Source organism: Mercenaria mercenaria, chromosome 12 (genome assembly GCF_021730395.1).
Source record: "Mercenaria mercenaria strain notata chromosome 12, MADL_Memer_1, whole genome shotgun sequence".
Lineage (NCBI taxonomy): Eukaryota > Metazoa > Mollusca > Bivalvia > Venerida > Veneridae > Mercenaria > Mercenaria mercenaria.
The window spans coordinates 24,421,343-24,433,832 of record NC_069372.1 but is presented as its reverse complement, the minus strand read 5'-3'; the positions used below and the strand labels follow the sequence as shown (position 1 = coordinate 24,433,832).

The window sequence follows — 12,490 nt, the reverse complement described above, 5'->3', positions numbered from 1 at the left end:
CCAGATATCTAAAATAAGCTTCTTCTAATTTAAACAAAAATGAAAAATCTTTGGAGATGTGAGCAAATAAGATTTCATCGAAAGCAAAACGCCAACTTGATCAACAAAAGCTCCAAACTTAACCAGAGATAAACACGTCCGGTTTATTGGACACCCAGAACGTCACATTGTTACGTTACAAAACAGCCTAACTAGATGAAAAGTATTTTCATTTTCAATTTTACATTTACAGAAAGCTGTCTTGGAAAGGCTAAGATCGTATGTAGACAATCACCAAAACTAAACGTAATTAGAGCTGGGTATAGTCACAAGTCGTAATCCCAGTCAATGTCATAAGAACAATTATGTTGGTCTTATCAGCCAGTTTTTATGAATAATTACTTTATAAAATTGGATTATTATCAAACTGTCTTTTCTCAGTCGATATTGCGATTGAGGTCACGATCTAATATTCTTTCTTCACTCGAGTTGAGACACTATCTTAGTCCTGCATTAAAATGCCATTCTAAAAACTATCACACTGTGTTTATTGTTGTATGATGTTCTGTGGTAGTCTATGTGTGCTTTGTTTGCTGGTATGTTGGTTTAGTAGCAGTCCTCAAGAATTTATTGTATATAGCATTTCAAGTAAATCCTCTTATTTATCAAAATATATTAATACGTCTCTTCGTAATGATATTAACAATTTTATAAATTCAGTGATTAAATATAAAGTACAACTAAACATAAGATATTTGTGGGAAAAAAAAATATGAAAGAGTTAATAAATGATACCAAAAGAGATATTTGATTACCTTCAAGCGGGCTATTGAATTACCATTACAGAGAATAAAGTGGTGGGAGGGCTGTAAGCTTTAGAACAAGCAAGATTACGTTTAGACTGACAAACTTTGCCACAGTTATTTATTCGCTTTGAAAATGATATTCACTTACAAATGGAGAAATTAAGTAGCTATTTTGAGCTTAATTTTACATGTTTACCTTGATTGTATCTACATAAACTGCATCAAGATTATTATACGTTTTACGTGGTAAAAGTCTGCAGTCACAATCCAATAAACTCCATTTACATTTTCTTATACGGAAATTTAATGAAATAAACGCCAATTGGAAGTCGATTACAGCCGATGTATATTGATTGAAATATGTTCTCTTACTCTTATTCGAATTGTTATTTCTCCATAACCGGCGATTGTTTTCGACTTCCCGCATTTTTTTAAAGTATATGATCACCATGCTCGAAGTGAATCTCTGAATTTAAACATAATAGATAGGTTTCCTAAATGCAAATGGTAGTGATGTTAATATAATGTAAAAGAGAACAGAAAAGTTCAAAGAGGAATATACCTACATGCCACTAAAGGACATTGGGAACCTTCAACATCGAAACATTATAGACGAGTTGATTCATTTTAGACACGAATGAAAAAGACTCATTGCTGTGTCTTCTGATCCATTAAGATCATGGAGTCAAATAAATATTTATGCTTAATTAAGTGCTGTTTTGATCAAGCCTGTGTTATAAGGCAAAAAGGACGTTGCAGTTTCATTACATCAAATTGTACTTGTTAAAACTTTGATTGGTGGCATTCCATGCCGCCGAAAGATCTTTTCTATTAATTACGTGTACCGTTTGAAAACATAAAAAATTGTAGCATGCTTCCATATTCGTATGATTAATTTATCTTTGATTGATAAAAATGAGAAACCCATCAGTGTACATAAAATATAATGGTTGATGTAATATATAAATAAAGAGAGAGTGCCTGTTTAATTTCAGAAGTTAATATTTTCTTAATTTAGTTTCAAGAGCAATTTGTATTTTCTCCAATAAAAACTCCATAATTAGCCGTATGTCTATAGTAGCAAAATGCATACGTACCAGCATTTAATATGTCTGTAAACAATACATGTCTTACTTCAGTGTTTTTGCTATACTGGTTTATTTTTCAAGTTGGAATGAACCGACGTTACACCTTTTATAAAAATGATGATGGTATATTATAATCTGATTTGCACCTTTGCATTGTGATCTAAATGCTATTGAATAATACACGAACACAGGAATGTTAGTTACGTATACTATACGTCTTTCTTAATTATTACTTCGTCTGGTTTGGAAGCGCAATTCATGCAACAAGTTCCTGTCACACATTCTGATATTTTTCTAGAACATTGAGAAAAATATGCAAACCTCAGATTGATGAAAATTAAACAGTCAATTTGATATTTTTGATACTTTGTGCAATTACAACAGCTTTCACAATATCTCTCAAAATGTATAACAAATACCCACACACGACCCAATCAGTTTTTATTTATTTTTTATTTTTTATTTTTTTGAATGGGGTGGGGGGGGGGGGGTGCTGAAATGGCGATGCTTTTAAAAATTAGGGTTTAAAAATGTTACGGTAATAATTTGATTTGGACAAACATAACTGTCGTGAAGTAATTCAAAGAGATCATATGTTGTCCTATCCAAAATTTGTATGTTGAAAAGAAACAATCTTTATTAATCAAGGTTTTTTTTTATTTATTGACTCAGTTATTTGTCCTTGTACAGTCGTTTTGACCATCGGCCTTCAGCGTCGTGCGAACACGATAGCAAACTCCTTGACGAATTACAAGGCCAGTACAAAATCACTCAATTAATAACATTTTAGTAAAAAAAAGTGTCGGGCCAGTTCGACAGACAACCCTTTGACAAATTATAAGGCCAGTAAGAAATCACTAGATTAATAACATTGTAGTATAAAAAATATGTTCTTTATACCTGTGATTTGTTATTTCAGCAATCAAGGCTTACATTATCTGCAAAATGTACTCATAAAATTAATTTCAAATCACAGACTAAAATATTGATATTGTCCCGTGAGAAATTTTTATCTCTGAATTCGAATAACGTAATTTTACAGAGAGCAACCCCCTCTACCCGACCCACTAATTATTAGTCAGAAAGAAAATATATTATTTCCATCAGGTTTTATATGACAGGAAAAAAATGTAGCTGATACTTTTACCTGAATGAATATTATGTAAATAAGTTTCCGCTGACTTAATAAATACAGAATGCAACGATTTTACTCACTGATAGACAATAAAGGGAAAATGGAAAAGAAAGAAGAGGCTGCAATATCAAATTAAATATTGTTGCGATAGTGGTTACATGACAGTAAGTCTCATTTATTTTGTATATACATAATTACCAAAGTCTATTGCACGAATGATTTAATCATTCTAAATACTCGGACTATAGGTTTTATATTTTATTGACATACATAGTTACGAAGATGTAGTTTGCACCAAATGTTCATGGTTTTTCTATGAATCAGAGCTCCATAGACCTATGTAAGGTAAGGAAACGCTTAAAAATCCTATAAAATCGAAATTATGTATCATATATATTTAGTTGTGGTATTTAAATCTTGCAAAGTTCTTGTCCTGCTGTGGCATCCTTACGGACTGCCATCTCCAATTGAATCTGTGAGAATCCGAAAGATTTTCTCCCCTGTCTGTGTGCGTCTCATCGTTGTTACTAAATCTGTAAAGTGAATATCGATACGAAGGGACAATTAAGTAAGTCTGGAAAATATAAGTGCTAACAATCGTTTCTTGTGAAATGAAGCAAATGTGAAAAAATTAACTTTATCGCTGGATGCCTTTAGCGTTTTGAAAGTTATACAATCGTATTCATGTCAGTATTACATGTAAATGTGCTTAAATAATATTTAGTGTTTAAATTTAGTTCTACATTGTCTGCCTCAATGCTATTGCATGTAAATGACATTTAATATTAGACCTTCTTCGATTGGAAATACTGTTGTCTCAAACACTCAGCAACTACAATCGAATTAGTTTCATTTACCTCTTCTTACAAGGGAATTGACAATAAAAACGACAAAAGGAAGTACTTTATTGCGGGCGTTTATTGATTGAAAATTGTTCCCTAACATTTCATAGAATTGTTTTCCTCCTTAACCGACAATCATTGTCTACTCGTGAAATAAAACATTTACGTACTTACTACTGCCAAAGTTGTTAGTAAGTTAATGTTAGATATTGGCAGCTTATTTATTCAGAATAAAAGAAATCATATATAATATTTAGATCAACAAATACAACAAATATTAAGCAAACTCTAATAGACCTAGTGGGTTTGAATGTTTGTTTGTTTGGTATATGGGGTTAGAGCTGTTTTTAACAGTATTTCAATTGTGTAACGGTGGACAGTTAATATCTTTAGTGTGCAAACTTCTTCACATGAATAAGTCGTGTGGAACAAACGTTGTGTGTTTGTTTGTTTGGGTTTAGTGCCAGTTTATTGTATATAAGTTATCTAATGGATAATATAGACCAGTAAATCTCTAATAATATGTGCTTTGCCTAAAAAAAATAAACCCAATATCTTTGCACTAAATATCCCGCTAAATTTATGCTAATAAGAGTAAACTGGTATTCAATGAGTTTCTGATATAAGTTATTATTAAGCAACTACATGTAAAACAAAAATATGATTTGTATGCCGCTCTGTCGAATTGTCAAATTGTTTTTGATCGCAAAACATGTTTTCTATGTTACACATAGGGCATATCATGCAATCTTATGTACACATTTTAAAAGCTTTTCTGAATGCGTTGATATATTTCTTATCAATTGAGGTCACAAACTAACAAATTGTATACACTTGCATCGATTAATCTTAGGTAGTAATAAAACTAGTAGGTTTTCAGTAAATACAAGAAACTTTTTTCTCTAATTCTATACGTGAGTCCGTATACATTTCGCATGTGCATGATTGCAAAACAACTAGAGGAATACTAAAGCTCCCCTGTCTATTATATGGATTCTGTTCCTAATTTGCATTTCATTCGTAACTGAGATGTATATTCGTAAGATTCTGAGACAAGAGGAACAACATCTCGTAAATACTAATTAGCATTTACGGAGAAACAGTTGATAAAAGTAATTGAAATAAACAATCAATTAATATCATTCCCATGAGAAATTTGATTTTTGAAATGAAATAACTTGATTTTTAACGCAGTAACTTATTTTGCACGCAAGGGTTCTCGTAATTATACTTTGAGAATTATTAGCAATTGTTCAATGTACAAACTATGTAGTTCTTATGCTGTGCCGGGCTCATTTTATTCATTGAAAATATGTGTTTTCAAGAGAAAAAACAACACTCTACAGTTTGACTGTCTGGTGAGCAAAACGCTGCCGATATTCCATATTTTGTATTGAAAGAAACAAAACCCAGCCTTAATTATCATTTCTTACTCTGTGAGAAATTTCTATGCCCGCTTAAAAATGATATAATGAATAAGAAAAAATAAAAAGTTAGACATTACGTAAACAATACAGAAGTTTCCAAATTATATTTTACACACGGTCAAGTTATTTGATTACAAACATATTTGTACATAAAATGAACGACTGTAATTTATACGTGAACTTTCCCCTAACTTTAACAGTGAAAATTATGACGTTAATAATGAACTAATAACTCGCCGATAGCTATTCGACAACTTTCATAATGAGGAAAGTCTTTATTTTCAAGAAGTGTAGTCTAAAAAATAAATAAAGAGTTGCAAGAAGTCCTCAAAGAACAACTTCAATATATTATATAAATAAAAAAGAAAAGAACATCTCATTGCATAAATATTCAAAATCAAAGGTACAAGTGTAGCAACCTTTGACTGCATTATTTGTTTTAATCTCTGCAATAACCACACATCAGTTTTGAAACTGTTCGCCGTTCCGCACGACATCAGGTGACAATTCTTAAGAAAATTATTACACCTGATAGAAAATGTTGTTCCTCGCCGCGCGTACGCATTTCGGATAATCTGTTATCACTATATTTTTTCTCATTTTCTGTACCAAATATAGTATTTTAGTCTATCTAACCTAACAGTCTTGCGAACACGGACTTACAACATAGTGTTCAAGCTCATTAAAGGAAAATTCCGGGAGAAATGTATGCTTTGACCTAATTTTGATACGTAAATTAGTTAATCAATAATTGTATATTTACCCGTACGCTACTTATCTATAATTCTTCAAAGCTCTCCTTAATATTGATTTAAACACAACAAAAAATAAAATTTCGTTTGATATAACCCCCATGAGATATTACGCGTACGGAAAACAACACTATAAAAGGTTAATAATATATGTGATAAATACTTGGCTTTTTGTCCGACAATGATCTTTTGGCACTGTCTGTTTCATGTTCTTAGTGAGGCGTAAGGAGACAAGTATTTCGTACGATCAACGATCCTATAAAATAGAATTTGCGTCTACTAATATGGCAACAGACGGAATTAACGTTTAGTTGAAGTATTTTGGTGCCGGGGTGTATTGATTAAACCAAAGTTGTTTTAACACTTAGAACTGCTGTCTCTTTTGCGCTCGATTTATTATATATACGCAACAAAAGTCCTACATCAATAACGCGTTTAAGGATAGGTACATATAGATCAAGGTTCGGTTCAATTTTAGATTTTTTGTCAAGATTAATAACATTGCCATTAAAACAAAACAAAATATTTCACTTAGAAACGATCTATTTTACTAACAATAGATAAACTTCTCAGTTAGATAATGTTCATCACTTTCATTGATTTTTATTGTTTTTTTTCACAGCAAATACTGTTGCCATATATATTTCAAATGTTAAATGCGGTGTGGGATGTAGATAGATTCATTCAAATAAAACAAAAATACAGCCTACGTAAACATTTTTGTATTACAATGTGCTTTTTTACGAGTTGTATCAATTCATATCCGAGTTAGGTTTGCATTGTAAATTATAACTGCTACAAATGTATATCAATATCGCGGCCAGAAATTGATACATAATATATACATATTTTATAATATACAAAGCACTATTATATGTGACAGAGCATGAGATTTTGGGTCCAAATGCAATTTTGGTCAAAAATGGGGGTTTGGGCTAATCTGACAGACTGACCCGTTCTGAGTAAAAATCTTCAATTTGACAACAAAAATCAGTCGTTGTCATGGAGATATTACCACTTTTCGGACACCATGTTTTTGTCTAACTGTGTCAAAATTGAGGCAGTATATCTAAATAATGACACCATATTTAAATAATATCAAGATAAGATACATGATAAAATAACAAAAGCAACATGCAATTAATGGAATGTATTTCTTTTTGTCTCTTTCTTTCATGTAGTATAAAAATATTTATGTTCTAAAAATCGTTTCTATAGCAACACTGTTGTTTAACCTCTTTTTTAACAGTCTCTTGATGAATCTAGCAATAAATTACATAGAATGTGAAATAAATACACAATTAACTTTTTCTAGTGTGCTAACAGTTTACAGACAACTGTTTTATGACATTCTTTTGAACAAGATACAGAATTTATTTGATATCAAATTAGACAACATCCCAAAAACTAGGACATTAATCTTATTATTATAGACACCTTATCTATTAAACAGTAAGAAAGAAAATCAGGCAAGAAGATATATTAGACTGTTATTATCAACTGTGAGTTTGCTAAAATTTCAAAAGACTTAGATATACTGATCAGTGAATCATTACCATGGCAACGATGTGGTATTTTCTTACAAAAATACTAACATTACCATGGCAACAATGTGGTATTTTCTTACAAAAATACTAATATTTTTGGCAATTTCTTTGTAATAAATTGAATATTGGAAGTGTTTTTCCATATATTTACATCAAAAGCTGTCTGTTTTCTTATTTAAAAGTGAAAGAGTAGACATCATTCCATGAAAATTAATGTAATATGGTTTGAGAAATACATAATTTTCACATACACCTCTCTCAGTTACAACTATTGCCATTTTAAAGCAGGCTTGTGTAATAACATAGTGCTTTGTTGGTGCAATTATTACATATGAAAATATATTCACTAACATAATACAGCTTCACATATATAACATATAAACAAGAAAGATGCTGTTTACATATGATGATATCCAAAATAATTTAAAAGTTAAATTAATGTTACCATGGCAACAATGCACTATTTTCTTAAAATAGTAGTTTTTTGTAAATTTTCCAGAAAGAATCAGAACATTCATTTAGCATCTGTTCAGTATACATTTGTTTTACACCACAAATGGTCAATTATAATCATTTATAAAAAACAAACATCATTTTATATAATACAACTTGTCTTTCAGAACTACATATTTTCCTGATATGCCTACCTGCATTACAGCTCTGCCATTTTATGGAAGATTTGTGTTATAACATGTTTTATTGATGGTTACACATAAAGATATTTTCTTGCAGAACATAGTCTTATTAGCAGAATATAAACAAGACACATGCTGTTTACATAATCAAACAAATCTAAATTTAAGTCAAATTTGTGTTACCATGGCAACTCACAATGTTTTGCAAAAAAAATAGCTATTTCTGCAAAGGTCATGTCATGTAAAAATATCTTTTAACACAATTATAACCATGGATTAACATGATTAATTCTTGAAATAAAATATATTATATTCAGCCAGTAACAAATATTTTCTGCTATATTGGTAGTTTTCTGCCATTTCTGGAAAAATCCTTCCTACACTCACACTGGCAAGGCAGTTTTTATTGTTAAAAAGTTTCCTCCAAAGGTTGTGCTTTAATGCCACACATGTTGTAGTTTTGAAACAACTAGGATTCATTCAACAGACATGCATGTCTTAGTATTTCATGCATGCAGTTTTGGAAAATTTATAAGTTAAATTCTGTATTGTTAGAACAATTAGGATAGTGCTTCTCAAACAACTTCACAGCTGTCATGACATCAAAAACACTACTTTTACCCAATATTTCTCACAGTTGACTAAGTTTTACTTTTTCTTGAAACACATTTGTAATTTGAACTAGAATTTTTAACTTTTTCAGGTCATGAGGGCAGGAAACATGACATTATTTGTGCAATATGGAGTTATTTGCTCATATCAGTATTTGTGACATGCACTCTATTCCACAGGCATGATTTCAGCTGGATGATCAGTAGAACATATTAATTCCTTCTGTTTCATTCCCATTTACATATTCATAGTTCTTTCATCACTGCAAAACAAAAATTCATCAACATTAGAACTTCATTTTAATAAGATTAGTATAAGGTTACAGAATATAAAACTGTAAAGCATCTTTTTAAACTTAAGAGAGTCTTTTTGTTAAAAGCTGAATGAAAGCAGATTTGATAAGTATAAACTCATCCAAGAATCTTACAGTATTCATGCAGAAAAAGTAGCTTTTCAAGAACACATAAACTAGCTAAGATTCCTACAGACTAGACATACAATCAAACTTAATGTAAACACAAATACTGTAAAAATAATTTTGAAAATATGAAAAAATACATACATGATATATTCAATTATTGTATGTCATTACTTATTCACTTCTTAATATATTACACATATGTGTTGAATGGGTCTATAATCAAAATCATTTCTCTTAAAATGTTATGAATGAAAGAGATCATTTATGTTTATGCTACTTTAATGTCTTTATCTTTCTTATAATAGCAGTATAGTAACTGTAAAAATGTATGAAGAAATTTACAAACCCCCATAAAATCCAGCTTGTTGTGTATAGACCTTCCTGGAAAATCATTTCACTGTTTAAGGTCATTGCATCAAGCCAAACAATCCTCAGTGGTTGATCTGTAAAATGAAAAAAATATTGAAAAAGGCTGAAATGTGAGATAAAAATGCCCTGGGCAGATAGTTGAGTACAAATTTATCACAAAGACTTCTATAAAAAGAGTAATAGGTTTGAATTCCTGGCTAGGCTTTCAAAACAAAATGTATCTAAAGTTTATTTATTTTACTAAGTGGTTTTTAGTCACTTGCCAAGAACAGTACAAAATGGTGAGGAATCCAGAAATAATGGCCAAGTGAATAGTATGCAAATTTAACATGAAAAGCTTTAATGGCCAAGTTAACAGTATGCAAATTTAACATGAAAAGCTTTGGAAAAAACTGTCTCTTTCCAAGTAAAAACAATATTTATGCCTTGTAGAAGTTTTATTTATGGACTGATTTGACATTACAGTACATGTAAGAAATTAGTGGTTGAAGCTGACAATAGATGTGTTTCAACTATTCCTAATCAGTCACTTTCATGGCATGGCTATATTTATAAAATGATCAGGGCTTTAACTTTAATATGTAACTAAACATTATGACCGACTGTTGTAATTTTGTCTGGCACCAGAGTCACAAGGTCTTCATGTAATTGTCTTGCATACTGATTCTACTGAATTATGAATACTTCTTGTAATTGTCTTGCATACAGATTCTACTGAATAAGAGTCAAAACCGATTTAAAAAAAAGTTGAATTCATGGCAGATTTAGTAGATCTAAATAAAATATAGTCTACAATATATTGACACTTGTAAATAAAATGTGAACTGCGCTAAATCTACCTCGAATCTGTCATTAGTGTCAAATCCGGGCTATTTTTGGAAAAGATATCGGACAAAACTGTCGATATGAACTCAAATAATATTTTTAACACTACATATCGCTTAAATACTTACTTACCTTGAAATTCGCTAACTGTCATTCTTTATACAATCGAAATAAATCATCAAATAATTGTTTTTGGTAGTTTCATTTTCTCCGCGACCTTCCATGTTTACAAATGGCGTGTCGCTTCAAAGGGCGATAAATTATCACTCATTTAAAAAATTTAAAGAAACGGAATTGCAAAACACGGAAATGTTTATAAATGTCACTTCATTTTTTTCTTGTGGCAAGGTAGAGTATTATTGAAAACAAAAAATGCATTAATTGCCGCGAACACGTGGTAACGTCCACCATTTTTTTTGTGACGTAACTTTAATCGATGTTTTCTTAAATGACGTAACGCCGAATTTGGACCCAAAATGTCATGGTGCGTCACATATTATTGGGTTTGTTTATACAAGTGACATGGACATCTGTAAACTCTTATGTTTGTTTAGCTTTTACATTATCACGGAATGAATCTTATATCATTGCCCCCGCAGCATTATCTGGAACTCTTCATGATATGAAAGAAACTGTTATGAGTATTACTGAGCTATTTTGTTTTAATTTCTTACATTGTAGCTGATTATCTGAGTATTTACCGGACATAAGAAAAGTATATATGTACCAGTCTGAAAACATGAGATGAAAAGCGTTGAAGGAATGTGAATTGAACATCCGCAACCAATACTAGTGGATGCATAAGAGGCATTTCAAGGTCGGTCTTTTTCAAAATAAAACAAACAAAAAAAACACACTTCAACCGGAAAAATAACTTTATTAAACTTTATTTAAATGATCCCAATGAAGAGTAAATGTGCATGGCATTTCTGCTGGATGGGACGAATTTGAATTTGAATCGGAACCATATATCCGCATATCAATTTAACAACTATAAGCAACGTTTTGAACCTGCCGAACGTTTTTACATCACGGAAGCTGATGTACAACCAGTCTCCTTATAACATGCTATACCTAATCGGACTGCAAACCGTCTCCCATATTACAGCCGCTGCCAAAACAATTCTATACACATAATAATGTTGGCAATCAACAGCAAATTGACGGATTTCTGTAACAGGATATGTAATAGCATATGTTGCTATCAGAAAAAAGTGACAAAACTAATTGACAAGGCTCAATAACGTCCCCATAATTCTGTTCGTGATAGCATTAAATAATTTTCATCTTTACAACTGAATATGTTACTGAGAATATCATGTCTTGTTGCCTTATTCCTGAAATCTATGATATAAAGTAAAGTATAGCGCAATATTTCCTCAAGAGAATTGGTAATAGGTTAAGTATAGATTCTATAGATAACGTTTGTCCTTAAATAAACGATATATTGATCTTGTTATGTTAGTAGTACTCTATGTTTTTTAATGTCCGCTAAATATAATTCTTTGTTGGTGTTTTGAACCTGCCGAACGTTTTTACATCACGGAAGCTGATGTACAACCAGTCTCCTTGTAACATACTATACCTAATCGGACTGCAAACCGTCTCCCATATTACAGCCGCTGCCAAAACATTTCTATACACATAATATTGTTGGCAATCAACAGCAAATTGACGGATTTCTGTAACAGGATATGTAACAGCATATGTTGAGAATTGGTAATAGGTTAAGTATAGATTCTATAGATAACGTTTGTCCTTAAATAAACGATATATTGATTTTGTTATGTTAGTAGTACACTATGTTTTTTTAATGTCCGCTAAATATAATTCTTTGTTGGTGTATTATCACAGTAACATTTAATGTAGAAAGATGGCGAACAGTTTGTTTAACTTTGCATACGTTAAAAAATATATTGTAAAACGTATATATTTAACCTTACATTGTGTTTAAACTTGTTTCACATATCAATTATTTCTTAATAACATACACAATTTAAAACACAAAACATTCTAGTTATTTGCATAGCTTTTACCTTCCCACAAAACCGT

General features: G+C 30.9%; 1 long non-coding RNA gene across 1 annotated transcript; it reads right to left on the bottom strand.

Annotated features, from left to right (window-relative positions):
* Positions 1-7,164: 7,164 nt before the first annotated feature.
* On the bottom strand, positions 7,165-10,675 carry LOC128547273 (uncharacterized). Its single transcript, XR_008366419.1, has 3 exons — positions 10,571-10,675; positions 9,591-9,687; positions 7,165-9,085 (listed from the first exon to the last, which is right to left on the bottom strand). It is a non-coding gene; the product is annotated as an uncharacterized LOC128547273 (long non-coding RNA).
* Positions 10,676-12,490: the final 1,815 nt, after the last annotated feature.